This window comes from Lathamus discolor, chromosome 4 (genome assembly GCF_037157495.1).
Source record: "Lathamus discolor isolate bLatDis1 chromosome 4, bLatDis1.hap1, whole genome shotgun sequence".
NCBI classification, from domain to species: Eukaryota; Metazoa; Chordata; class Aves; order Psittaciformes; family Psittacidae; genus Lathamus; species Lathamus discolor.
In genome coordinates this window covers 27,504,068-27,531,899 of record NC_088887.1, presented here as the reverse complement: position 1 = coordinate 27,531,899, position 27,832 = coordinate 27,504,068, and the positions used below count along the sequence as shown (strand labels likewise).

Here is a 27,832-nt window from a genome sequence, read left to right as displayed (position 1 = left end):
GAAACAACTTGTTACATACCAGAAATGTAATATTTCGGTCTCTTTCTTTTCAGACTGTAGTATCATCATTTAAGAAACACAACAAGATTTTGCAGTTCAAGCAGCTCTCTTCCTGGCCTATTTGTTATAGGTAAGCAAGTGCCTGGAGTAAGTTACAAATTCAAACATGTTTCAGTATTACTGCCTTCCTCCAACTGATTGCTATTTCCACTTATGCCACAGTCATATCACGTTCATGACCTAGAACTTAAAGACTTCTTTTAGCTGATGCTTCCTAACTATTTTTTTTTCACACATGTTCTTAACCCTAACTATTGTATAATTCTATGATTTTCTGTTCTTTTAGTCCATTTGGAAATGGTCTTCTGTCTACTGCCTCACATATCTTCCAGGTGCAATGCAGTATCTTGCCATTTTTGTGAAAATGTTAAGAAAAGAGTCACAGCAACTCTTGGGAGCTGCTGGAAGTTGTGCAACCATCTCAGCAAACGCCTTCTAGTGTACTGATAGACAGCTTAAGGTAACCAGATTTGGTTAAGTAGTTGTAGAGCAGTCAGAACATAACTTATGCATTGGATACGATTCGTTTCTACTGAACACTTCAAATTCATGAACACTTTTTGTGGATAAAATAGTTAATTATTGATTGTACCAGAGAAACGCAGGCTGAAACCTTGAGGTGCATGTATTATAGGTACTTTATTTGTTGAAACAGCAGGGATCTCTGGGACCTTAAAGTACTGCAGTGTGGATTTGCCAAGTTGAACCAAACTTTAACAGTTGTCTCTGTTTATCTGAGGTGACCATACATACCCTGTGTGCTTCCCATAATATAACACACTTTTTAGTCTTATTGAATCAAAGCAAGGCACTGTGGGAATTCTTTTATCCTGATGCATAATGGGAAATACAGCTTTGGGAAGTTTGTTCAACAGAAGTAATGAAGGACACAAAAAATCTTGAATGAGAGGACAACAACACAGGCAGTTACTATTTAGCATAAAACTGATTTAGAATAAAGCACAGTAATATCTTCACACAGATTTTTTTTAAAGTTTCCTGTTTTACAGACTTAATTATTTTTAATCCTTTATCTTTTATTCAGTACTGGGAATGCTCTAAAGGGGACGTGAGCTTCCTTTTGGCAGGAAATTTCTGATTAATATATTACTAGCCTTATGATACTTGCTACCAGTTCTCTAATACAAATTGTTTTTGAAAAGTGAAGAAGTATATGCATATGTCATTGTAGTTAAGGTTATCATTCTATCTACTGTTATAGCAGCTCAGAACAGAGTCAGAAAAAAGCAGGAATACAGTGAAGATCCATATTCATCTTAGATAACTGTATTTAAAAGAAAAAAAACCCCAACCAACAGCAACAAACATAATAATAATAATAATAATCATCATCTTATTAAATGTTTAGAAACGATTTTTCCTCACACATTTTGTTGTTCTCTAAGCTGCTATAGTTCTTTCTCTCTTCTTTCTAAGTGCTTTTTTTCCCACCCCCAAACATTGCAGATAGAACGTACTTTATCTTTACTTTCCACTATCTTTTCATGTCTCTCCTGTTTTCCTTTGTCTTTTTTTTTTTTTATTTTTTTATTTTTTCCTGCATGCTCATCAGTCTGGATTGCCATCAAACTGCTTAAAGTAGGATTAATTATCCAAAGCGAGATGCCGTCAACTTCTAAAGGCAGATGCCGATAATACAAGGTTTAAAGCTGAACTTTAAGGTTTGTTCAAATGAAATCACTTGAAACCTGATTTTTATTTTTTCCCCAGCAAGTTGTACTGCTGGAAGTGCAACATCTGTATTTTCCACAGAGAACTCCGTTTACAGGTATCTGATAGTGTTAATGGTAATAGTTATGTTCACTAGGAAGGAAGGGAATGGGGAAGGGGATTAGATGTTCTTCTCATGTATGTGAAAATATCTTCCAGAATATTGATTATAATATAGATGCATTTAGTCTGCAAAGAATCAGGGTCAGGAGTTTCATCCTATATAATAAGGCCACTCCTGTGGCTCCCCTCAGGTGGTGGCTGAAAACTTTTGGCAGTAAGGAAAAGTAGCCTCCTGAATACCCTGCTCAGGGAGAAGGAATTGCCCAGTGGCATAAATCTACATCACTCAGACTTATCCCTTCAGACCCGGTGCTCACTGCCCTCTTGCAGCCCCTGCTTGTTGTACAGGCCCCCAGGACTGCAACAGCTAGGTGGAGTGATAACAGACCGGAGGTGGCTGCCTTTTGTTCGGGCAAGCTTGCCTCTGAGACTGAAGCCACACACGCAGTTGCATCTCTTCACTTCATCTTCCCTATCTCTGACTAGGTGACACTGTACACCAGCAGGTGAATTCTTCTGATTCAACTGGCAAATAAGTAAGCCAAATGAGTAACATCCATCTCATGTCAGCTTGTAGTTGACAAACTTTGTTTACGTTGAACAGTTTTCCTTCTAGCTCAAAGAGTCTATTCAATGTAGCAGTATATGTATATACATATACATCTCCTATATGTCAAATTGTTTTACTGCTGCACCTCCACGTTTTTTTAATGTCTGCTGGATACAGCTGCAATTTTTTGTTTGCATCAGACACCCTCTTAAAGGAAAAGCTTTAGCGTCTTTTGTGAATGTTCTTTCTCTCTCTCTTTTTCTTTCCTTTGCTTTCCCCTTATGCAAAAAGAGCAATTATAAATAAACATACTCTGAGTTTTGCTTATGGAAAATACTGCTCCTATTTTTTTTGTTCCATCCTGTTCTGCCTTCACAGTAAATCCAAGTCAGCCCATACATGGGGTTCATGGAAATCCAAATGTGATATGCTGACTGCATACTTATTCCCAAAGATAACAATAAAAACACAAACCCTATAATTTTCAGGAGCAGGAAACCCTTAGTAAATGTTTGACCCATCTGGGCTGGTGGATCTTAATCAGCTAATCAATTGGACCATTTTCTTTCTTATACTGATCTCGATGATGGCAGCTATTCAATGAGATAATGCAGTAGCTTCCCAAAATACCTAATGCCTAGGGAAGTTTCCTTCCCCAGTGTTACTCCTGCTACTCTCATTCTAATTTTCAGTACAACTGAATAGAAATGTGTTTCAGGTTCATGGTTCATGTTGTAAACGATTCCTCTTGTCAGGAGAGTGACCTGAAAAGGGAGTTCCTAAGTGACAAGAGCTCACCTTTACAATTAGCAGTCTCCAGGCAATTATCCCTTTATCACAATGATGAAGGAAATGCATAGTTGGAAGAAAAGTAATTTGTTTTAATCTTATCTACCACTGATGTCACTTAGTTTTAAGGTAATTATATTCAACCTTCTATTAGAAAAGAAAAATGGCAACTATAAGTATGGGGATTTTTTTCCAAGTTCCTTGGTTTCTGTGAACTGGGATTCCAAACCTCTGATTACATCCTTGCAACAACCCTGACAATGGAATGTGTTTTTCCCCAGTTTAATATAAGAAAAACAGCAGGAGGTCTTACTTTCAAAGGCATTTGATAAAGGAGCCCACTCATGGAGCTGAGAGGAAATCAATGGAACTATTTCATTTCATGGGGCTCTAGGATGCTTAAGTCCCATGGTATGATTCATTGCTGTTATGTGATTTTTCTGACAGTGTTCTGTCTTCTGGTTCACTCTGCCTTTTATCTCATACTCACTTTTTTTCTTTTTTTTTTTTTCTTTTTTTTTTCTCAAGTTTGCTTGTAATTTTAGCCTGTGAAATCTGGGATATGGCAAAGCAGGGTGCTGGCACACTATAATGAGATTTATCCTTTTTTTTGAAGTAGAACCTGTCAGTGGCAGCTGAATAGCACTGTTCTCACTAAACAAGCTCAAGAAACAAATCTTCTGTGGCCTTAATACATATTCTTCCATTCCTCTCTTCAAACTGGAAAACGCACATTTAAAAGGAAATAATCCCTATTGCCCATTTGAAATTCCTGGCCTAAAATAGAAATGAGTTATCGTATTTATCTTTTTCTCCTCTCCCTTGGAGCAACACTAATAATTTTACTTGAAGGTTGCAAAGCACAGATGAGACAGTATGAGCATAAAGATTCTCACTGGCTTACTGATGGATGTTCCAGTTTTTATGGGCATGCTGTGTATTACACTTGGTGGCTCCATGGGGTTGATACAGGCTCAGGTCCAGGAGTTGCTCTGTTTGTTGACTGGGCTGTTCAAAGGCTGACTGAAGTCCTGACAGGTCTGCACAGGTGCATAACATGTCTGCTCTCTTACACCTTCTCAGTACACACTTACAAAAGGAGGACCCTGGATTATGTGCTGCCTCCCCTGATCAGGGAAGTGTACTGGGTAATCATGAAAGGGTGAGTTTGGAACTTAATGTAGGTGACAAGTGACTAGACACAGGTTTGAGTCATAAACAAAAAAAAACAGTAAAATCTAGTATACGTTTATTCCTTTTAGATATTGGAATCTTACTTTCATATACAAAGACCAAAAAGCTTTTTGTCCAGCATTCAAGATCAAGGCCTGCCTTGGCTGTTCATCACATCCTCTTGGACATCCCAGCTCCAAATTAAGAAGTCTGTACTTTTGCCCGGGCACATAAAAGCTATGTTTCTTACAGAGGATTTTCAGGAGAGACCTCCTACTGCATTTTGCTGTCAACAGTTCCTGCCCTCATGCAGTAGCTTCCCTTTTGTCCTTCCATGTGTGAATTTTGGACAGTCCCACAGCCTGCTGTTGCAGTAACTTCTTTCCTGGGCAGGGTTTCCTCCCTTGGTCATACCCATCTGAACTCCAAGGTGTCTGCTCTCCACTGGCATGAGCGTCCCTCTCCTCACCCTTTGCTTCTGTGTAACAGAAGGTTTCACTCTTTCCTGTACTCATGTTTCATTGACATAATGCTGCCTTATGGTCCGCCTCACCAATTCATTCCTCTGTTATTCGGTGTGTTTTAGGTGATGGGGGAGAAAGAGAACCTCCTGACATACAGCTTGGGTTTTATGCAGAGACGTGTGCTACGTTACTTTTTGTAAACCTGGTGTCCCTAACTTTCGTGTGGGTCTAGCACCTCACATAAATTCTGAACTTGATTTCCTAGCTGTCCATATTATGAATGTTAGCCTTGGATGAACTAGAAGGAGAAAGCAGAAACCTTTGCAGAATTAGATTTGTTTACTTGTAGTCCAGAAGAAACTGAAGTGATAAAAAAAGTGGTAAAGTTACATTTTCCTTTTTTTTTTTTTTTGTGCATTATTTAATTTCATAGCATTGGATTAATTTTGTTTTTAAGGCTGTTGGACACAGAGGAAAGCCTCTAAGCTTGTTGTGAAGTGTCAGTGCTGACAGAAAAGGAACAGCTGAGGAGAGATAATGGTACAATCTCTAAGATCTGCACATCCTAGATGAATGTGAAGCTTTCATTTCTGTCAAGTTTCATTCTGGTTTAAAGAAGAAAAAGAAAAGAGAAAAAAGCTGAAATGTACATATAGAGAAGAATTTGCAATTAGAAGATCACCACAGCTAGAGGATGTGGGAAAACAGCTGAAAAATGCCCTGCTTTTGACTTTGACTTACCTCAGAAATGTTTTTGTTTGTTTCAAAGCAATGTAAAAAGGTGAAGAAAGGTCAAGGAAGAGCATCTAGTGAAAGGTATTGAAAAATGTTGGTCACCATTGTTCTGACTATACTGTGCAGATGCTTTATGTCTCTGTGCTTTTTCTCCCTGGGCTGCTATTTTTTCTCTTTCTTGATAGTCTGAGGAAAAACACAAACCAAAGAAATCCTAGGGTCAGCTTATTGATCTAGAGCTGCCAAATCCTCGTGATGTGTCACTCTAACAGCTAATTGAAAGGCTTCTGTCATGTAATCAAAAGTATGCTTTTGGGAGCTGAAATACCCTGTTTTGCTTCCAAACTTTTTGATCTGAAATAACTAAGTGAGCTGTTCTGAGAAGCTGACTATGGAGATGTATGTTCCTAATTTCCTTCTTTTACTGGTCCCAACTGTGCTTAGCCTTTTTAGCTCCTTTTAACAAACAGTCATTAAAAATAAAGTAATTGGCTTTGGATGCTTCTGTTCCTAAAAATCTCATTAGATCTTGAAACATGCTTTCTGCTCGAAATTCCACTTTACCTCTTCAGTGAATAGCATTGTTATTTAACTCTTTGTAGAAAAAAAAAGATATTTTTGAACTTCTGTTCATTATTCATGCTTGTGACGATCTTCCCTAGCCTGTGTGAGAAATACCGTGATTGAAAGGCTATATGATCTTAAAAAGAAATTTATTTACCAAGTCGGGCTGTCTTTTTCTTCTGCCTGCAAGTAATTTGGCATTGTCATAACTTTATTTAAGTGAATTCATCCAATACACATCTCACAAGAATGAGATTTTTAATGCTCTTAAAATAATTTCTCATATTTGAAGCATATTTACACATTTTTTGGACTATATTTACATGGTAAAAATTATGGTATTGTTTTATTTTGTTAAAAAATATGATGGTCCAACTTCAGCAGTGGTGGAGCTTCTCCATGTCTGTTATTCCTAGAAGTATGAATTCAAGCAAAACAAGTCTGATCTTATGACATCTTCATTTTTGTCAGTATTGAGCCATATCACAAGTATCCCTCATTCTTTCCCATGAGAGACAATTAGTTTTATAGCAGTGCACTCTTTTTATCATTAAACTGCTATTAGTTATCTTGTTGCAGTGTTTAGCTGTGCTAATGAGTGAAGTAATATGTAAGTGCATAATGATGAGATTTGGGTCTTTGTAACATACCTGGTTTTCCAGATGTTTTCTTGTAGAATCTAATGGGATTAGCAATTTCATAATGGCAAACCTGAGTTTAATATTTAAACTCCTTTAATATTTTAAACTCCTTCATATCCTGATCCTGTGTTTGCTCCTTTGCAGATGTCTCTGGCATGACTGCAGGACATGGGAGCCTTGACCTGAAGGCATCCAGGGCAAGACTACAATGCCTTCATCTTTACTCTGAGAAGGGCTGAGGTAGTGGAAAAAGGGGACTAGAGTCTTTTATCCTAACATAACATAAAAATTCCTGCTTGCACTGACTGTCTTCTTCAGGATTCCTCCAAGGTCTATACTGGAAACATTCTCTTGTAAATTCTGAAAATCCCATATAATAGAATCAGATGAATGTATAAGTGTTTCACCTAGCCAGCACCATCCCACCGCTTTTCTGCTCTGTCATGAAGTGAGTATAAAAATGGGATTTAAAAGATGATAATCAAGTACTTTCTTTCTATTCATTTTTTTTTAAGTGCTTTGGATTCCTATTTTGAACTTTCTTAACAGCAGTAACAGGTGCTGCTCTTCAAGAAACATTGAAAATTATGCTTTTCAAAAGAAAAATAAGATTCCCAATACCTGTGTGATTTCAGCTGCCAAGGCTTAAGAAACAAGAGAAAAAAATTCTGAAGACATATGATAAAATGGTGAAAGTTAGAAGTACTGGAACTAGAAAGTTTAACTGTGACCATTCAATTTCAGCATAATATAAGGGAGTTTTTCTTTCCGGAGAATTCAACTTTCAAATGGAAGAACGGCACTTAAATTTGAGATTCCTGTTTAAAATGAATTATAGACCCTTTAGAAAGATATTCTGCAAAAAATCAGTGAAACTGTTTAATGTTTTAGCCATCCAAATTATGAGTTGTCAAAATTTCATACAAAAATTTAGAAGATTATAAAAAATACTTCAGTAAAGAATATATAAATACAAGAAATGGACAAAAAGTATTTTTTTCGTAGTGTCAAATAAATTATTGCAGTTTTAGGCACAGATTCAGAAACAATAAAAAAAGGCTGTGAATGAATCAGCCATTAAATTTCTTAATGTGTCATCCAAAAGTCCCCCCATATACCCTTGTTTTGAAAGGTCAAGTTTTGCTAAAACCAAGAATGTTCTAGACAAGATTGTCCCAGGATGTCTAACCTTCAGTTAACAGCTGAGCTGTGTGAGAGAAGATAGAAGGAAGAAAAACCAGTTTGCCCTCAGCTGTGGAGAGACAGCAAGACTTACTGCGGTGAGCACAGGGGCAAACACTGTCTTTCTCTTTTCAGTCATTCTCGCCTCTCTTAGAGTGTATTCTGGATTTGCCCATGACTCAGTGGATGACATCAGATACGACACATAACACATCTGTCCCTGTCTGAATGGCAATAAATATGTCTTGACCTCAGGAAGGTGTTTTGAAGATAGATTTGTTTTCCAGTAACTTGACTGTCTGAAATAATTTGACTATATAAATGCTAATGATGCTGATCTGGAGCAGTGTTTCCACCCTTTCATGTAATTTCTGGTGTGTAAAACAGACTGTCTTCTTCAATTGGAAATTCCTCTGGGTAATTTACTGAGAAGCAAAGAGCTCATTCTCTGCAAGTGGAATCCCACTGTGAATCCTGGTGTGTTCAATTACGGTTTTCTGAACTGTATGTTCTCATCTGCATGCATATATTCTGCCAGACAGAGCAAGGTAAGGACAGAACATCAACGTGCAAGTGGAAGAGGTACTCCACTACCCTATTTCTTGTAATTTTGAAATAAAAATAATGACTGTCTGTTTGGGTAGAAAGACGTAAGTGGGCTTAATTTGTGAAGTTGACAGATGAAGGGAGCATAAAGATTCTCATGTTCAAACTCTTTTCACAGTGCTATGATCACAGAAGTAGGACAGATAGCAATTTTACAATGTCAATTATATTTTTTCCAGTTAAAAAAAATGAATAAAAAATCTAGACATTATTTAAAATATGTGTATAAAACATTCTCTTCCCCCCACTCCCCCCCAACACCCCCCCCCCCCCCAAAACAACACCCAAACCCCATTTTATTTAAAAAATAAATGTGGACAAAATGAATACTGAGAAACTAATGATATCTTTTTATCTAGAAGCCATTTTCTTCAAGAAGTCATGTTCCTATCTTAACTCCATCTCCCAGAGAAGGCTATGGACGGGAGCTCCTGTGATGAAACTGCCTTCATTTTTCATGATGAGGGACTGGTAACAAGCACAGGAAACATATTCTGACATACCATTTTTGGAGAGGAAAAGGATTCTGTGGAAGGTACAATGTCAATATTTCCAATAAAAACCTTCATTTTAATTTATTTTATATTTCCTCTGTAAAAAAATGAGTCTTTATTTACAGCTTGCACTGTATACTCATAATGAGGTCCCATGGCTTATCACAGCCACCCTTTAATTCTTCCATTTAGTTTTAATGAATTATTTCTGCTGTTGTTTGTCTGTATGGCTGAACATCTTTGTATATTAGTATACCAAAGTTAATGGGAGATATGTTTTCTTAGCAGCTCTGGAAAGCATGAGTTTTTCTTAGCATGTTTCTAAATACAGGAACCCTGAATCAATTCTTAATCTGTTTAATTCTTAGGCTTCTTGCTCTCTGAGTGTTTTTTAGGCTATTAACAGTAGTCCATGCAATGTTACCCACAGACTCTTTAAGTGCCAGTTGTAAATATTGGAAACTTGTAAGAGAATGTTGGCAATTCTTACAGAAACACACACATTTGTGCATAATGTAGTGCTGACCCTTATCTATTCTCCAAGGTTATGGATTCATAGCATAGCACAAGTTACTTTGCATAGAGCCAAAATTTCATTCTTGAATGTGGGCAATAGTACTCATGTCAGAAATTTTGTGCAGATACGTCACTCTGTATATCGTTGCATGACTGGATCTGTCCCAAAGATTTGAGTCTCAGCAGCACCTCCTTGTGTTAAAAGCTTACCTGTTTAAGCAGAGGATGGCACATTTCTTGAGATACTTTCTAAACATGATATTTTCTATGTAATAAAGAGTTTTTCTGCTTCACAGAAGAATCCATTTCTGAAGATCCGTAAAAATATGTGGGCATTGCTAATGAAAATGTTAAAGTAGGTAACTAATAGCATTTATGTCAAGAAATATTACTTTTCCAGCAATGTATTCAGGCATCAGTACTCCCTGCTCATTGACACCCAACCAGCTTTGCTCACAAGTGGTTTAAATTCTAGCATATATGTATAGTTAATTATATACCAGTATGCTGCAGACATGTTCTTACATTTAAGGCTTAGAAATGCTTAAAATTGTCTTATAAGAAGATGAAAAAAACCCCAACATTGGCTTTACTTGATGTATTAAAGTGTCTACATTTAATGACAATAGTGAAAATTAATTCTGTCAACAACAAAGATCCCCTGAAAAGTGTCAACAGTTTTCCTGTGCCATGTAATTCTGTCAGAATATCTTGTTCACTAAAGCAGGCCATTTCATGTTCTGATTTATACCCTGCCCTTTTTCAACTTTTCCTGGATAGAAAGTCTTTATTTTAGATTGTTTTTGTTGTTGTTTGTGTCTGTTGAGTGAATTTAGGGAAAATATTCTAATCGGTTTAAAGTAATTTTCCACCTGTTTTTTTTTTTTTACTTCATTCACCAATGCTGTCAGACAAAATTCTTCAAGGAAAATACGTATGGAGAAAATACATAAGGTCAAATTATGCTCGACTTTGAGAGCATAATTAATAATAATAATTATGACCTTGTACCAAGGTCAAATTGTGCTCGCCCATACTAACTATGATGAGGTCAGCAGCTGGTGGCTGAGTAGAGTAGCAGATGTCTCTCTTGGCATCCTGCCTCACATGGCATCTTGGGATGTTACAGACTAGGTAAGTAGAGCCGCCTTTGTGGCCTTCACCTGGACTTGCACAAGCAAGTCCATGAACTTCCTGTGTTGAGGGCCCCAGAATTGTATGCAGCACTGCAGGTGGGGTCTCAGGAGAGCAGAGTAGAGGGGAACAATCACCTCCCTCGACCTGCTGGTCACGCTCCTTTTGCTGCAGCCCAGCATACAGTTGGCTTCTGGGCTGTGAGCACACACTGCTGGCTCATGTTGAGCTTTTTGTGAACCAAGACTCCCAAGTCCTTCTCCTCAGGGCTGCTCTCAATGCAGTCTCTGCCCAACCTGTAGCTGCCTGGGATTGCCCCAACCAAGATGCAGGGCCTTGCTCCTTTGTGGGAATTTTTAAGACCCCATTAATGAAAGCCCTGAGCAACCTGGTGTGATCCCAGAGCTGATCATGTTTGGTACAGGAGATTGGACTGGTGACTGTAATTCTCCTTGCTTTTCTGAGACTCCCAATATTCTCTGATGATTTGAGCAAGAAAGCCAGAAATGCAATTTCAGTTGTCAATGTATGGAGTGAGAATTTGTACAGAAATTTATTCTTGTGCAAAAGGAGGCTGTTTTAGCCTGGTATTTAGAAAGATAGTAAAGTTCACACATTCTCACCTTTCCCTCCCTTGCCCTTGAATACCACAGGTTACAGGAACCTTGAATTAATTTTTATGTCAGTTGTACCACCCTGTTTAGAATTTCATCCATTAATGCTCTGGGCTGAGCAGGGAAAATGGGGTGACATGGAAGAAAGGGCAGATCTACTACTTGTATGAAGACAAAAGTGTCAAGATAGTCCTTGACATTTTGGTCTTTCAGATTAAACAATTGTATGTTACATCCAGATTATCTTCCAGAGATTTTAACTATGATTCTCTCTAAACCAAATTGACAGAATTTGACAGTGCCAACAGAAGAAGCAAATTACCACAGTCAAAGTTAGAATAATCTGTGCCAGGGCATTGTTGTCTGCAAACGATAAAGGACAGAAGCAGAGAGAAAGTAGATCATAAAAGTTGTGTACAGTTCTGCAGTAGAGTAGCATCAGTAGGGGTGAACTATATAACAGATGAGAGAGAAGAGAGCCTATTCAAGAAACAAAATAGAAGTGTCAAAAAATACCTGACTACCCTGTTTCCAGAAAATACTGGGCATATTTATAGAGGCTAGAATCTGCTTAATGTCATTTAAACTCAAGCATCTCAGCGTATAAAAGCAGATGTGTTGAAATCAGTGGGAACTAAGCATCTATCCTGTTTACCCATCATAAAATTCCTGTCACGCATTCGTCTGCAACATTGATCACTTAAATAACTTCGAAAAAGTCGACTTTATGCCACTTTTGGAAATGAGTCTCTGGCTTAAAACCAGGTTAGAGTTTTTGAAAGGATTATCCACAGGGTTTATTTACCAACTTATCTATAACCATATAATTTGACTTTGATTGACAGAATTGTCCAGTTATGTTAATATTAATGGTAGTTCTATTGCTAGAAAATTCATTTTAATGACATATCTTTCCAAATGCCTAGCTTTTTGTGAAAAAAATCCCTTTCCATTAGATGTTTGCCACACCAAAATAGGCATATCTTAGTTTAAGAATACTTCTTTCCCATGCAGCTATGTAATGCCTTTCTACAACTGTGACAAATCTGTCTCTTGTCTGAAGGCAAAGATTTCTTAATCCTCATTTGGGTGACTTTAATCATAACATCGTGCTTTCCTCTCCTCTTGTGGGATGTTTATATTACCTAGCTCTGCAGTTAGATTGCAAGTCTCCATCTGTAAAATGTTTCTTTCCCTCCCCTGGAATTTGGCTTGGATTCTAGTTCTAAATTTAAATGGAACTCCATTTTCTTTGTCTAATAACCACTGAGTAATTAGCCTTCTACATGGAAAAAGAATTATCTAAAGAAATGTGTTCCTGGAAAGGGCATTTTGAGTGCGGTAGATATATGTCTCCTCTGCCAGGTTACCTGCAGTTTGCAGAAAGAAATTTTAAAGAGACAGATGCATTCATACATATCCAGTCCCTGTAAATTGTAAGAGACTCTTTCCCATTATTTGTGTATCTTATCTTTTTCATATTACAGGAAAATGCTCTTACTTCCTAAAAGAGACATTTGTTTCTAATGGAGTGGCGCACTGAAAGATTCACATATTAGTATCTTTACAAGAAACACACCTGCGTAGCCCTCTGGGTCTTTGTTTTGTTTTGCTTTTTTTCCACAGTATTCTTCTGTAAATGGTACCTGGATGGAGGTGGATTTAATTGTTACTAATTATTTTCGTGGTTTATGCAATTCAGTTCCTGGCTTATTTCTGTTCTTGGTCACATTTGTGGGCTGATATTTAGAATGAGTTAGGGCTAAAGTTCAAATGTTATTATATAGTGTTGCATACATTACTGTGCAGACTATAGGCCAAATTGTTTGTATTACTGCCAGTGAAGATTCCACCATTGGATGTATCTGTGCACTGCAGTGAACTATGTAAATTTCTGATTAAGTTAGTTATTGGAGACATATAATTGTGCGCATGGTTCAGAAAGATCTATGAACACTTAACAGTGTTCGGGTAACCCTAGCCTGCATTGTGTAGCATCAGAATCACAGAATCACAGAATCCCAAGGGTTGGAAGGGACGTCAAAAGATCACCTAGTCCAACCCCCCTGCAAGAGCAGGGTAACCTACAATACATCACACAGGAACTTGTCCAGGCGGGCCTTGAATATCTCCAATGTAGGAGACTCCACAACCCCCCTGGGCAACCTGTTCCAGTGCTCTGTCACTCTTACAGTAAAGAAGTTCTTCCTGATGTTAACGTGGAACTTCCTATGTTCCAGTTTACACCCATTGCCCCTTGTCCTATCACTGGATATCACTGAAAAAAGCCTAGCTCCATCATCCTGACACCCACCCTTTACATATTTGTAAAGACTGATGAGGTCACCCCTCAGTCTCCTCTTCTCCAAGCTAAAGAGACCCAGCTCCCTCAGCCTCTCCTCATAAGGGAGATGTTCCACTCCCTTAATCATCTTTGTGTCTCTGTGCTGGATTCTTTCAAGCAATTCCCTGTCCTTCTTGAACAGAGGGGCCCAGAACTGGACGCAATATTCCAGATGCGGCCTCACCAAGGCTGAGTAGAGGCGGAGGAGAACCTCTCTTGACCTACTAACCACTCCCTTTCTAATGCACCCTAAGATGCCATTTGCCTTCTTGGCCACAAGAGCACATTGCTGGCTCATGGTCATCCTCCTATCCACCAGGACCCCCAGGTCCCTTTCCCTTTCGCCACTTTCCAGGAGGTCACCCCCCAACCTGTACTGGTACATGGGGTTGTTCTTCCCCAGATGCAAGACTCTACACTTGCCCTTGTTGAATTTCATCAAGTTTCTCCCCGCCCAACTCTCCAGCCTGTCCAGGTCTCGCTGAATGGCAGCACAGTCCTCTGGTGTGTCAGCCACTCCTCCCAGTTTTGTGTCATCAGCAAACTTGCTGAGGGTGCACTCAGTTCCCTCATCCAGCTCATTGATGAAAATATTAAACAGCACTGGTCCCAGCACTGACCCCTGAGGGACTCCACTAGTCACAGACCTCCAGCTAGATTCTGCCCCATTGACCACAACTCTCTGCCTTCTTCCTTTCAACCAGTTCTTGATCCACCTCACTACTTGATCGTCAAGCCCACACTTCCTTAGCTTATCTATGAGGATGCTGTGAGAGACAGTATCAAATGCCTTACTGAAATCAAGTAAAACCACATCTACCTCTCTACCATCATCCCTCCACCTAGTCACTTCCTCATAGAAGGTTATAAGGTTGGTCAAACATGACTTCCCCCTCATAAAACCATGTTGGCTGTTCTTAATGACCCCCTCATCCTTGATATGCCTAGAGATGGAGTCAGGAATAAGTTGTTCCATTACCTTTCCAGGGACGGAGGTAAGGCTGACCGGTCTATAATTACCCGGGTCCTCCTTCTTGCCCTTCTTATAGATTGGTGTGACCTTTGCCATCCGCCAATCCTCAGGCACCTCTCCCGTCTCCCACGACTTACCAAAGATGATGGAGAGTGGCCTAGCAATGACCTCCGCCAGCTCCCTCAGCACCCGTGGGTGCATTCCATCCGGACCCATCGATTTACAGATGTCCAGATTGCATAGCTGATCCCTAACCCAATCCTCATCTACCAAAGCAAACTCCTCTTTTGTCCTGACTCCTTCTGGGGCTATAGAAATCCAGGGCCCTCGGGGAGAGTCTGCAGGAGTAAAGACAGAGGCAAAGAAGGCATTCAGCACCTCTGCCTTCTTTATATCCTCTGTCTCCAGGGCACCCACCTCGTTCAGCAGCGGGCCTATATTGCCTCTTGTGTTAGTTTTATTTGCTATGTATTTGAAGAAGCCCTTTCTATTGTCCTTAACCTGACTAGCAAGATTAAGTTCCAAGGAGGCCTTAGCTGTCCTAATTGCCTCCCTACATCCTCTAACAACTGTCCTATATTCCTCCCAAGTGGCCAGCCCCTCCTTCCTTAATACATAGATTCTCCTTTTCCACTTGAGTTTTCCCAGCAGCTCCTTGTTTAACCACGCTGGTCTCCTAGATCCCTTACTCATTAGAATGCTCTGATCCTGAGCTTGGTAGAAGCGGTCCTTGAATGCTGACCAACTATCTTGAGCCCCTTTACCGCCTAGTACCCTTTCCTATGGGACTTCCCTTAACAGTTGATTGAAGAGGCCAAAGTTGGCCCTTCGGAAATCCAGAACTGTGGCTTTGCTAGGTATTCTATTCCTCCCACACAGGATCCTAAACTCCACCATCTCATGGTCACTGCAGCCAAGGCTGCCATTGACCATCACCACTTGGACCAAACCCTCCTTGTTGGCGAGTACTAAATCTAGCAGCGCTGCTCTCCTAGTTGGTACGTCCACCATTTGCATTAAGAAGTTATCATCAATGCACTCGAGGAACCTCCTAGACTGTGAATGACTAGCTGTGTGAGTCTTCCAGCAAATATCGGGGTAGTTAAAATCCCCCATGACGACTAAGGCATGTAGTCGCGAGGCTACTTCCAGTTGCCTGTAGAAAGCCTCATCAACTCCTTCGTCCTGATCAGGAGGTCTGTAATAGACCCCCACAACTGTATCACCCGTGCCAGTCTGTCCCTTAATTCGTACCCACAGACATTCCACTTGCTCCTCATCCGACCCCGGACAGAACTCAATACATTCTAGTTGCTCTCTCACATAAAGAGCAACTCCACCACCTCGCTTTGCTGACCTATCTTTCCTAAAAAGGACATAGCCATCCATGACCACATTCCAGTCATGTGAACTGTCCCACCATGTCTCTGTAATTGCCACTAGATCATAACCTTTAGCCCGCACACAGACTTCTAACTCCTCCTGTTTATTCCCCATGCTGCGTGCATTGGTGTACAGGCATTTCAGGGAGCCAGTCCTAGTACCCTTTTTCCCCTGCGGGACAGGGTCTAAAAAGCTATCCTTTCCCACAGGTGAAACAAGAGATTGATAGTCCTCCTTAGCCCGCCATCCTTCAATCCCTAGCATGTTTCTCTTGGGCTTGTCCCCAACAGGCCCAGTTAAATCCCCTCCCCCCTTCATAACTAGTTTAAAGCCCTGTCAATAAGCCCTGCTAACTCCTGCCCCAAAACCCTTTTTCCTCTCTAGGACTGGTGTATCCCACCTGTCACCAGCAAACCAGGTGTCACATACAGCAGCCCATGATTGAAAAAGCCAAAACCCTGCCTATGGCACCAGTCACGTAGCCATACATTAATCTGCAGACTCTTCCTATATATCCCTTCACCCTTGCTTGCAACAGGTATGGAGGCAAACACCACTTGTGCTCCAGACCCTTTAACCAGCTGTCCCAGGGCCCTGAAGTCTCTCTTCATTGCCCTTACGTTCCTCGTAATAATTTCGTCACTGCCAACCTGAAAAACCAGCAGCGGATAGTAGTCAGACGGCTGCACCAGTTCAGAGAGTTTCTTTTTAACATCTCAAAACTGAGCCCCAGGTAGGCAGCAGACCTCCCTGTGGGGTGGATCTGGTCGACAAATGGGCCCTTCTGTTCCCCTCAGAAGGGAGTCACCCACCACAGTTACTCTTCTTTTCTTCTTGGTTGGGGAAGTTCTGAGGCATGGGGGTGAGTGACTAGCCCTGGGTGACTCACTAGATAGATTTGCCTCTCCATCTCCATTCACCTGGCCCTGAATTTCCAAGACCTCGTACCTGTTATTCAAGGGCAATTGGGAGGGAGGAAGGGATTGTGAGGGTTTTCGCTTACCTCTCCAAGGAGGGACCTCCCTCCATACATCCTTGTCCATTAAGCTCTCTCCTTCTGTCTGATGGTAGGAGGGAAGGGGATCCATCACCCCATAGGGAAACATTTTGGTGCCTGCTCTCTTTAACTGCACCCCTCAGCTGATATTGGATGCACCTGCAGTGCCTCATTTCCCACAACAGTGTCAGCAGTTAGCAAAGCTCTGGCATGTTTGGGCTCATTTAGTGTTCCCCTCAGATTGCATCCAGCTTACATCCTGCTCTCGTTGTGCCTCAGGTAGACATGATGACAGACTTTGGTGTTTGCTTCAGACATGTCCAGCAGAAATATGCTGGGGTTTGTTCAGGTTGGACTGCATTTAATCCAAACAAAATGAGCAAAATCAGCAAAGACTTGCTGTTTTAAACTGTTTGAATTAACTTTGTCCATTTCACATGAGAAAGCTTAGGAAGCCCCCACATGGGCAGCTCATCTGCCAGATCTGAGAGAATGTCTCTTCCTGGAAGACAAGAAGTAATGGTCATGTGGAGGTGTCACAGTTGAAGCCCATCCGGTAACTCAGAACCACGCGGCCGCTTGCTCACTCTCTGCCTCCTTCTTCTCCCCGCTCCAGGAAGGATGAGGAGGAAAAAAAATGTAACTCCCATGGTTTGAGATAAGAACAGTCCAGTAACTAAGGCATAAGACAAAACCACTGCTGCTACCACCAAAAAGAATAATGCTAAGGGAAATAACAAGGGTAGAGAATATAAAACTGTCCTTGGTTCAGCAGTAGCAGTCATTTTTCTCCTTCTTAGTAGCTAGTGCAGTGCTGTGTTTTTGACTTTCAGCCTGGGAGCAATGCTGATAACACCAATGATTTTAGTTGCTGCTCAGTAATGTTTACTCTCTCTGACCAAGGACTTTCTGAGTCTTGTGCTATGCCAAGGAAGAGAGGAGGCCGTGAGGAAGCAGAGACAGGACACCTGATCCAAACTAGCCAAAGAGGTATTCCATACCACAGTATGTCATGCCCACTATATAAACTGGGGGCAGTTACTCAGAAGGGCTAGAACACTGCTGGGGTTGGGCTGGCTATTGGTCGGGGAGTGGTGAGCGGTTGTATTCTCTTCCCTTGTTATTTCCCTTATCATTATTACTGTTGGTGGTAGCAGCAGTGATTTGTGTTATACCTTAGTTACTGGACTGTTCTTATCTCAACCCGTGGGAGTTGCATTCTTTTGATTCTCCTCCCCCTCCTTCCAGGAGCAGGGGGAAGAAGGAGTGTGTGTGGGGGGGGGGGGGTAGTGAGCAAGAGGCTGTGTGGTTCTGGGTTGCCGGCTAGGATTAAACCATGACAAAAACTAAAAAGGAAAGACAAAAAAGAAGAAAACAATAAACACAAGTGATGCACAATACAATTGCTCACCACCTGCCAACTGATACCTAGTCTGGCCCAAGCAGCGATCTGAGCCTTCTGAGTACCTCCACCCAGTTTATATACTGTGCATGATGTGCTGTGCCATGGAATACCCCTTTGGCTAGTTTGGGTCAGGTGTCCTGTCTCTGCTCCCTCCCAGCTTCTTGTGCCCCTCCTCACTGGCAGAGCGTGAGACTGAAAAGTCCATGATCAGGGTAAGCACTACTTAGTGACAACTAAAGCATCACACTGTGTTTTCAGCTTTGTTCTCAGAGTAAAGTCGAAAGCACAGCACTGCACCAGCTACTAAAAAGGAGAAAAATATATTTTACAGGTGAACTCAAGACAGGAGGGAACATAGTTCCATCCACAGGCAGAAGTAGGCAAGGAAGGTGCATGTCTAGATGGTCACATTGTAGTTTTTACTAGGCAACTGTCAGTAATCTTAAAGCACATTGTTTTATGAGACTTGGATCTAGAGAAGCATGGCTTCTTATTTTTCTGTGATTTGTGTCCTGCTCCACTACCTGGACAGCTTCCCTTTGGCTGGGCAGAGTGTCCAGCCACTGCCTGGCCAGACAGTTTAAGGATGCCGATTTTTCATCTGATTCCTATGTCTCTGAGTGTACGAAAAGGTAGGAAGTAGCTGTCTTTCTTTGGGAGCTCACTCTCTGCTGCCCAATTAAAATCTTCGGAGAAACTTGAGATACTTGAGCTCTCTGCTCCTGGGTCAATTTGAAAACTGATCAGCAGCTACAAAGGCCTCTGAGATAAAAAGATCTGAGGACTGACAGACTATGTGACTCTGTGTTTCATTTCCTTGGGAAGCCAGGATAGCGAGTCTTTTTAAAATTTATTGTAATTGAACTATCTCTCAAGCAAAAGATTAGATGTAGGAGCAGCAGAATTGTATGATATAGAGTGTAAATTTTCAGAAAATGTGGACAAATTAAGGCAAATGTCACACAAGCTGGTAGTGGTGTCTTTTTGGGCTAAGACAGTTCAAGACCAGGTGTCATAAAAATCTTCGTCAGACCATTAAACAGCTCTCTATCTGTAATTGTACTTCTGCTTGTTCCCATGTTATTTTTCATGAAATTATGAACGGTTTTCCTTTCAAATATTGACAAGGCTTTAAATAGAAAAAAAAAGGTTTTAAAAAAGGTTATCAGTGATTGAATTCTTTTTAGTCAGTAATTCCCATGGCAGTGGCGATTTTGTAAAAGTAAACACCACTTGCAGAATGTATCTTGGAGATAAAAATCCAGACAAAAGCTCCTTTTCTGCAGCTACGTGTTTGATGGGTGTGAACTATAAAAATCCTCGGTAGTGGCTAAATAATTTTCCTTTCTTTGGAATGAAACAGAAATGAGCACTGAGCAGCTTTTATAAACGCAAAACCTCAGAAAATGCTTGTGAAGGACCAGTAGGGGGCATTAGTATTCCATACAGAAAGGGGTATTGCAGTAGTCATAAATTATTTTATGCATTTACTTTAGTATAAAAGTTGAAAAAGCTGCAAACTGTGTGCTTTTCCATCCTCTGTACCTCAGAGTATTTGTCTATTTTAACCCCGAATGTGTAGGTTCATTTAGCTATTTTCATTTAACTGGCAATAAGTAAAGCTTTTGAAAATTTTTACATTCCTCATCTGGAGACTAGTTTGCAGCCTATTCAGTATTCAAATGTAGTGCCATTTCCTCTTTCTGACAAACATGGAGTAATTAGTCTTTTCCAAAGACAAGTTATTATCTAATAAATGACCTTCTGCAAAAGGCTGTATTAAAATAAAGCAAAAGGTATATTTAGCACAAATGATGTCCAGGCAACAAGGTGCAGGATCAAAAGAGAAGCTTTGTATAACCAATCTGCTTCAGCAGCTTTAGACATAATGAAAACGTTTACTTGTGGTCTACATCAAAGGTAATTATAAGTCTGACACTATGTGTAAATTCTTAAACACAAAATGTGATGGGCTGCTTGTCATATTGGCCATCAATTCCCTTGAAATCACAAGTACCATCAGGAGGCATGATCACGTTTCATAAGACATATCACCCCTGTTTGAGACATAAAATGTAAACAGCAAGCAGATGATAGAAGATAATGGCTGAGTTACCCGTAGTTTCCCATGTCTATTTCCCAATATACTTGCAGGGATAGCAAACAGAAGAATTGTGAAGAGAATGTCTTTGAACTATAGTTTTAACAGAATATCCAGTCTCAGTCTGCTCAGATTAAGCAAATTTGAAAGGGCATTATGTGCAATCAAAGGTGAATGTGTGACATCCTTTCACCATCTATCCCTCCACTGACTGTAACTAGAACGTTTTCCTAGCTGCATCTGGAAGCAAAATACAACAGAACAAACTAGTTATTGTTCCTTCAGAATCAATCTTAATATTTAAAGTAAGAAAAGATTTATTTTTATCTGGCAGTGAAGATAAACCTTCAAAAACCTAAAGCCTTTTTTTTTTCTCAGTACAGAAAAAAAATGTGAGAAAATATTTCTGTCATACAGTTCTGCAATCACTTAAAAAGTTAATTTAGAACTTTTAAAAGGATTGTGAGAGCATTCTCCTCCCTGGGCATTTCCTGGGGCATATAGATGGTTGTGGATTAATAATCCTCTGACTAACCTTGAACCTGACTACTTTTCTCTGCGGTCACCAGTCCCTAGAAAAATGCCTTAGGCTCATCTACTACTGCTTAACCAGATGTGTCACAAACTGTGCTGGTTTGAGTGCTGGATTTTTTTTTCCTGTGTCAAAAAGTCTTGTCCCTCTTAGTACAGACACAACCAAGCCATCTAAGCCCAGGTGCTGATTTACCAGATGAGAGGGAAGGAAGAAGAGCATACCATGTAATGTAACAGTAGTCATCCAGCATCAGAGTAATTCCTTTATTTCTGCTCACATTGTACGTTGCTTTTTTATTTAAGAACTCTTCTAAAAATTTATATTTGTCCCAGATATGGTTAAATCATGATAAGGCTGGCTCTTGAATGGCTATGAATGGCCTCCCTTTGCTCTCTAAGGGAAAAAGATGTTTCTCATATTGTTATTCTATTTAACAGTATACATGGTTGTTATAGAAACCTAGTCGGGAAATGTATTTTTTAGCTTTATGTCAGCAGTGACCCTTTAAACAAGAAAAGGAAAAGTAGGAAATAGCATTTCATGGAAAGTTAAAATATAGCTCAACAAAGCCCATCTTTCTTTTTAGCAGCTGTGTTTTTTCTACATATATAATTTATACATCTATTATATTTCACTCTGACGTCACTGTTTTGTGGGCACAGGATACAGTGGCAGAAGATATATATTGTCTTAGTGTAATTGATTACATGTATTTAGTAAATTTTATTTTTCTTATTGTATTGTTCTCACATTATCTTATTTCTTCTTCAACTTCCTTTACAATAGATATTTTTGTTTCAGCTGTACAAGACATTTATATGCTGCCATTTTAATGTCATTAATGACATGAGACTATTATCTTCCATTTTCATCAGAATATTTTACTTGAGATGTAAGTCATTCCTGAAAGCTTTTGGAACACTAAAGATTTAATTTAAATAAGGCTGATGAATCTTTGAAATAGATGTTCTGTCCATGCTTCAGGTGAAGACTGTGCAATAGACCTTAGAACCCAATTCAGCAAAACAATTAAAATTATATTTAGCTTTAAGCTCATGACTAGCTGCCTTTGTTTTGTTGTTCCATTTAATGGTTCTTCCTGCTGGTATATAGTTCATTCATGATGAAATTTGGGATCGGTATAATTTGCAGAATGTTCTCATATGTCAGTAATACAAAGTCTTCCTTGAATTAACATAAAAAATATTTTTCTTTTTAAAAAGCTGTACTTATATTTGATCTCTAATGCATTTTAAGCTGTATGAAAGTGATATTGAAATCCATCCATTCATTCATCCATCGATAGCAACAGGAAGATCCTCCCCATTAAATACATAGTAGACAGTTTGGAGTTAAAAATAGATATTGTGAAAGCAGATGCATTGCACCTTCCATATCACATTTTCTTTGTGTAGAGGTTATGAATTAAAGCTTTGGATATTTAGCTGTCTTCCAAATGTGTTTCTCAGGCTTTCTTCCAAAGTAAAAAGTGTGGCTCCAACATGGCAAAATAGGACTTCACCAAAAGCCTATTTTTGCCAATTTAATTTTTTTTTTTTTTTTTTATTACTGGGAGACTTTCAAGAAGTATATTTTTCTGTATTTAATTAAGAATCACCTTTTGATCTTTTACCATTTTTAAATGAAATCTGGGACTGTAGGTGGCAATGCAAGTACTTGAACCCTACATGCCAGGGGAACAGAGAGTTGTGGACATCAGAATGTTTGAAAAATTTACAGATAATACTGCAGCAGATGCTTCCTTTTCAGGACCTGCATTTCTTCTGAACCACACTGTAAACCGACTATTGACCATAGCAGCCAAAATGTATTCTTTCTTTTTTGACAGAGGTCAGCTGATCCAAAAGAGATCAAAGCAGTGTAATGTGTAGCTGAATTTCTAAACAGAAAGCATGTGGGGATTCTACACTTCTCCGTAACATGCTTTTATTGTTAAAATACTTCAAAGATTAGTAAAAGCCATCCAAGTGTAAAAGCACTTGGAAGAGGTGGCCTCATACTTGTGGCAGACTCATTTTTTAAAAGCTTTGTTGCATTGTCTTTTGCTGCCAGCAGTTGAGAAATGGCAACTGAGGAGTAATATTTAAGAAAGATGGACAGACTCATATTGAGTCAAGCTCAATGTCTGAGGCATTTGAGGAAATGTCTGGCCAATCTGCTTCTCCTAGAATCATTCTTGCTGCTTTCATTTCACAATTAGCTAAATTTTTGTCAACTGCCAGCCTGCCATCCCCTATGGAAAACAAAGTTTTGGGGAAAAAAATTCTCCTGTTGTAGGCCTTGAAGAAGATTTTCTATGGATACACCATTCTGAAACTCCTGTTACTCTGTGTGAGTCATGCCTCCTCTATACTAAAGGAGAGACTAGAGATGCCTGCACAGAAATGGAATGACATGGAAGATTGTACCATCAGTGCTCAGCTGTTTGCTTTACTGGGATCCTTTCATGATCACTTCCTTTTCTGTCCTAGGAGAACACAGCAAAATGCAAATTCATCCTTTGAAGACCCTGAATCTTATACCCCCACAAAATAACAACTCTTTAAAAGGGAGAGATAGAGACAGAACTATTGTTTAAGATGTCATACTACTGCCAAGCAACATTTCCTCTTTTTAAATTAGATCTGCAACAGTTCTCACTGCAGTCCTATGGCACCAACCTTCTGCACCAAATATTCCATTATCTAAGTACTAGGAACAGCCAGAGTTACAGAGTGAGTAAGCCTTGCAAAGATCACTTCTTGAAATTTATTGATAGAAACTCTGCCAGGCCAGATCTGAGCAGGTCTTGTTATTTGTGATGACTACGGATTAGTACTATTTTAATGTAGTTAATTCTTCCTTTTTTTTTTTTTTTTTTTTTTTCCCTTTCCTTGTATTCTTGAACCGTGCTAACTGAAGTTCAGCAGGAAGGTGAGGTTCTTATCTAATTCTCCAGATGGTTTTGGTAGGAAAAAACCCAATCAGCTACTTTTTAACTGTGTTCCATATGGTCTAAAGACAGATATTCAGCTGTATTGAACTGTTATGCAATATATCTGAAGTATGAAAACCATGAAGCAGTGATAACATTGCAATAAACAGCATGCTGATTTTTTTTTTTAGATGAGCATTCAAATATTTGCAGCCTGGGAGAGATCCCAGTGACCATAATTTTCCAAAGGCTTGCTCTGGTCCTTAAAGCAGCTTAGACAGTGTGGAGGACTTGGCTCAAACACTGCTGGAAGTTAGGGCAGGCAACAGAGGAACTTGGAGGCTAGGTTTCCAGGAGCCGGTAGGGCAGACCAAGAGGAAGGGATTTACAGAGTTTAACTATGTATTAGGCCAGTCCCCTCTCACGAAAGGCAGCATTGCACACTTTAAAGGACAAAATATCTTGATTGGATCACCCTTATTCCAAACTGCAACTACATGAAAAAGGCAACTCACTATTTGGTAGATGTTCCCACCTAGATAGATAGTTTCAATTTACAGCTGAAATTAACAAGTTAGCTATGCTTCAGTCATCATACTGAAGTGACCACCCACTCCCAAAATCAAAAAAAGTGTACCTTTCAAAAAACTACAGCTTCCTAGCAGCATCTTCTTGTAAATGCAATGCAAGTACCTGGTGTAAAGTCTTTTATTTATAAAGCTTTATTTATAAAAGCAAATCCCATGGTAAAATATGCCCAGCATGGTACTAAATATTTTACTGTTTTGCGTATGTCACTGCTGGTGTAATACAGATCTGTCTCTGACTGCCCACTGAGTGCAACGTGATGTTTAGAAAGGAAATGCTGCTGAAGCAACTGTGAGCCCATTGAAAATACACCAGTTTTTATTTTAAGGACAAAACACAATTCCATTCTGTATCAAAGAAAAACAGTTACAGATGAGCAAGGCTGTCCAGGGAAGTAAATTATGTGGAAGTAAAGAATAAATGTATTATAGAGTATGCTGGCTGTGCACCAAGAAGTACATTTCATTATAATTGGTCTGTTGAAGGAATTGATGTGTGAGTACAATCTCTCTACGTCAAACCAAAGTAAATGTTATAAATCAGGGAAGCTATATCATTTGGATATCTGTAAGAAGAATGAAGCCACTCAAAACTACCAGTATTTATGCAGGATTTTTTTGTTTTGTTTTGTTTTGTTTTAAACTACAATGTTTGCCATGGGGAAAAAATAACAAAAGGGTTCGCGAGTCTATTTATTGAAGCAAGTCTAAGCATCTCTTGCAAGTAAAGGAGCTGGGCATCTCACCAGGCATATTTTTAATGTCTGCATTACTCATACTGAGTTCCAGCAGGCTTGGCTTTCTTTCTTGTCTATATGGTGTATTCTATGTGGGGATTCTTGCTTCTGGTCAAAGATCCTATCACTAAATATTTATCAGTTGTATGAGAATTAAGATAATTTAGAATGTCTCCATGTTTGTAACTAGCTGATGAATCAAAGCTATACTTTCAACAGGGAAACAATCTGGTCAGTATTTTCATTCAACAGGACAGAAAATCAGCCACATATTTTACTCTTAAAATGGCATTTAATCATGAAATAGGAAGTTTAAGAATGGGGACTACCCATTAGATACACCTATATAGCATGACTGCTTTTGCAAAAGGTTGGCTTGTGCACATTAGAGGAAATTAAATTGACCTCTTGCACCCAGCCTATCCTTAGTTATCTAGAAAGTGTAACAGGGAGATTTCTTCCTTTCTGTCCTTGTTTAGGTGATTTGTAAAGATAATGATTCTGGGTATGATCTTTTGGGAGGTAAGAGAATGAGAAAGATAAGGCAAGGAAATTGAAATTCAGCCCATGTGCTACTCCAACTTGAAGGCTACTGCAATAAGCTCTTCCTCTGAAGAGCAAAACCATCAAACCTCAAGAGACATCTTAAGCACCTCTTTCAAGGAATCAAAGCTCTTACATGATCCTAGAGGCAGTATAGTAGCAAATAATACAAATTCAGTCTCTTGTTGTTATTTATTGGCAAGAATTCTAGTAGTAGCAAAACAGAACATAAATGTTGTTCTAACTGTTTTTACTTTAAAATGATCCTTAAGAAAAGAAAGCCTTTGTAACTTCTATTACTTGTGTATGGAGAAGCTGCCAAACAGGTGATTGTGTTTCATATGAAATACCTTTGTTTGCATTCACTTTTAACATACACCTGTAAATGTCTTTCTATCCTTCCTAGAAGTCCTGGCAACCTGCCTCCTCCCGGAAAATGGTGATCCTACATGCTGCCTCTTCTTTTCCTAGTTGAGGAGAAAATTGCTGCCCAAGCACACATCCTCAGCTCTTTGATCCTTCTTCAGAAGGGCAGTTTGTCTCCTTGAAGTTCATTCAAGATCACTTTAGAGCCAATTATCTTTGCCTTGCATGATGATACATGACAATTAATGGGAATGGGTAGAGATGGTTAAGAGCACTTTATAGCTGCTGTACCTGGAATATATTGTATAATAAAGCAGTGTTATAAAACTATAGTAGATATGAGGCTTTTATCCAATGTTCCTGAGTTTTGTGTTGTACCATTACATTTTAAGCTCATTGCATTTAATGCAAGCAATATATCCTATTTTATTAACAAAAAGGCAGCAAAGATGGCCAAAACCCTCAGTCATGAGATACTCAGGATGAACTGAAGGGCACTGGTGTACTTATTTCATCGGAAATGATAAAATCCTGAAATGGGATCTAAAGTATGGGTTTTTCTTGTTCCCACCCTTAATAATTTTTCTTAAACCTTTTGCTTGTCATGTGCCTTATTTCTGAACCAGAGATTTTGAAACTAGATCAGCTACTGTTTCACATATGGTTAAACACTAAAGTTATGTTTATACTTGTAAATGAGAAAATATAGAATAATTTGGGCTCAAAGGTACTACAATAAACTTTAGTGATTCAAATATATTTAATAGAATACTTTGTAGATAGTAATTCTTTTTATCATAGGATCTCAAAATGCTCTGTTGTAGTATCTTCACTGGAAGATGAAGTGGAGGAACAGGTCAATCCTCACGACTCATCTAATATTTCTAACAAATGTGCCTCAGAATGTCTAGGTTTCTGGCTTTTTTGTGCCATCAGTTAAAACACAGTGTTAATCAGGTAATAACTGAGAATTGAATTAGACTGATAAAATGAATGTAATTTTTTTGTTGACTTCTATTATTGAAATGCATTTTTATGATTTGAATATCTCTAATTAAAATAGTAACTACAATTTACTCAAACATGAAGGTGTGTTTAACACTCTGTATAATTCCAAGAATGACCTATGTCAGGGTAGACTTATGTATAATTGTGCCTATTAATAATCTTGGGTTTTAAAATAAGGCAAACAAGTAAAAAGTTTAAATAATAGCTATCCTGAGGCTAAGTTACAAAATTCAGACAGTTCAGATACAGTTAAAATATCTAAAACATGCCAAAGTTAATAAATCAAACAGCTAAAATATATTTCATTCCATCCTGATCCTGACTGACATTAACCTCATGTTTAAAGGTATTCGAATTCTGTGTCTTAAGGAATGAAAAACTCTTTTATTAAATAGACACTATGTTTTTCCTTGTTATAATTTGTATGCCATATTTTATCTCCAAGTGTAATTTTTCATGAACTTGTAAGAACAGACTGAAAAGAAATTGTAAAATTAATATGCATCAAATTCTTCCATACTGTTAGCTATGGAATGCTTCTAAGTTCCTAAGGCTCATTGTCTCTCAGATTAATTTCACCAGCTACTGATTTTTTTGTCAGT

General features: G+C 39.1%; 1 long non-coding RNA gene across 1 annotated transcript; it reads left to right on the top strand.

Moving 5' to 3' along the window:
- The first annotated feature begins 42 nt into the window (after positions 1-42).
- LOC136012587 (uncharacterized) lies at positions 43-26,753 on the top strand. Its single transcript, XR_010611836.1, has 5 exons — positions 43-130; positions 5,288-5,646; positions 6,915-8,500; positions 8,918-9,093; positions 26,263-26,753. It is a non-coding gene; the product is annotated as an uncharacterized LOC136012587 (long non-coding RNA).
- Positions 26,754-27,832: the final 1,079 nt, after the last annotated feature.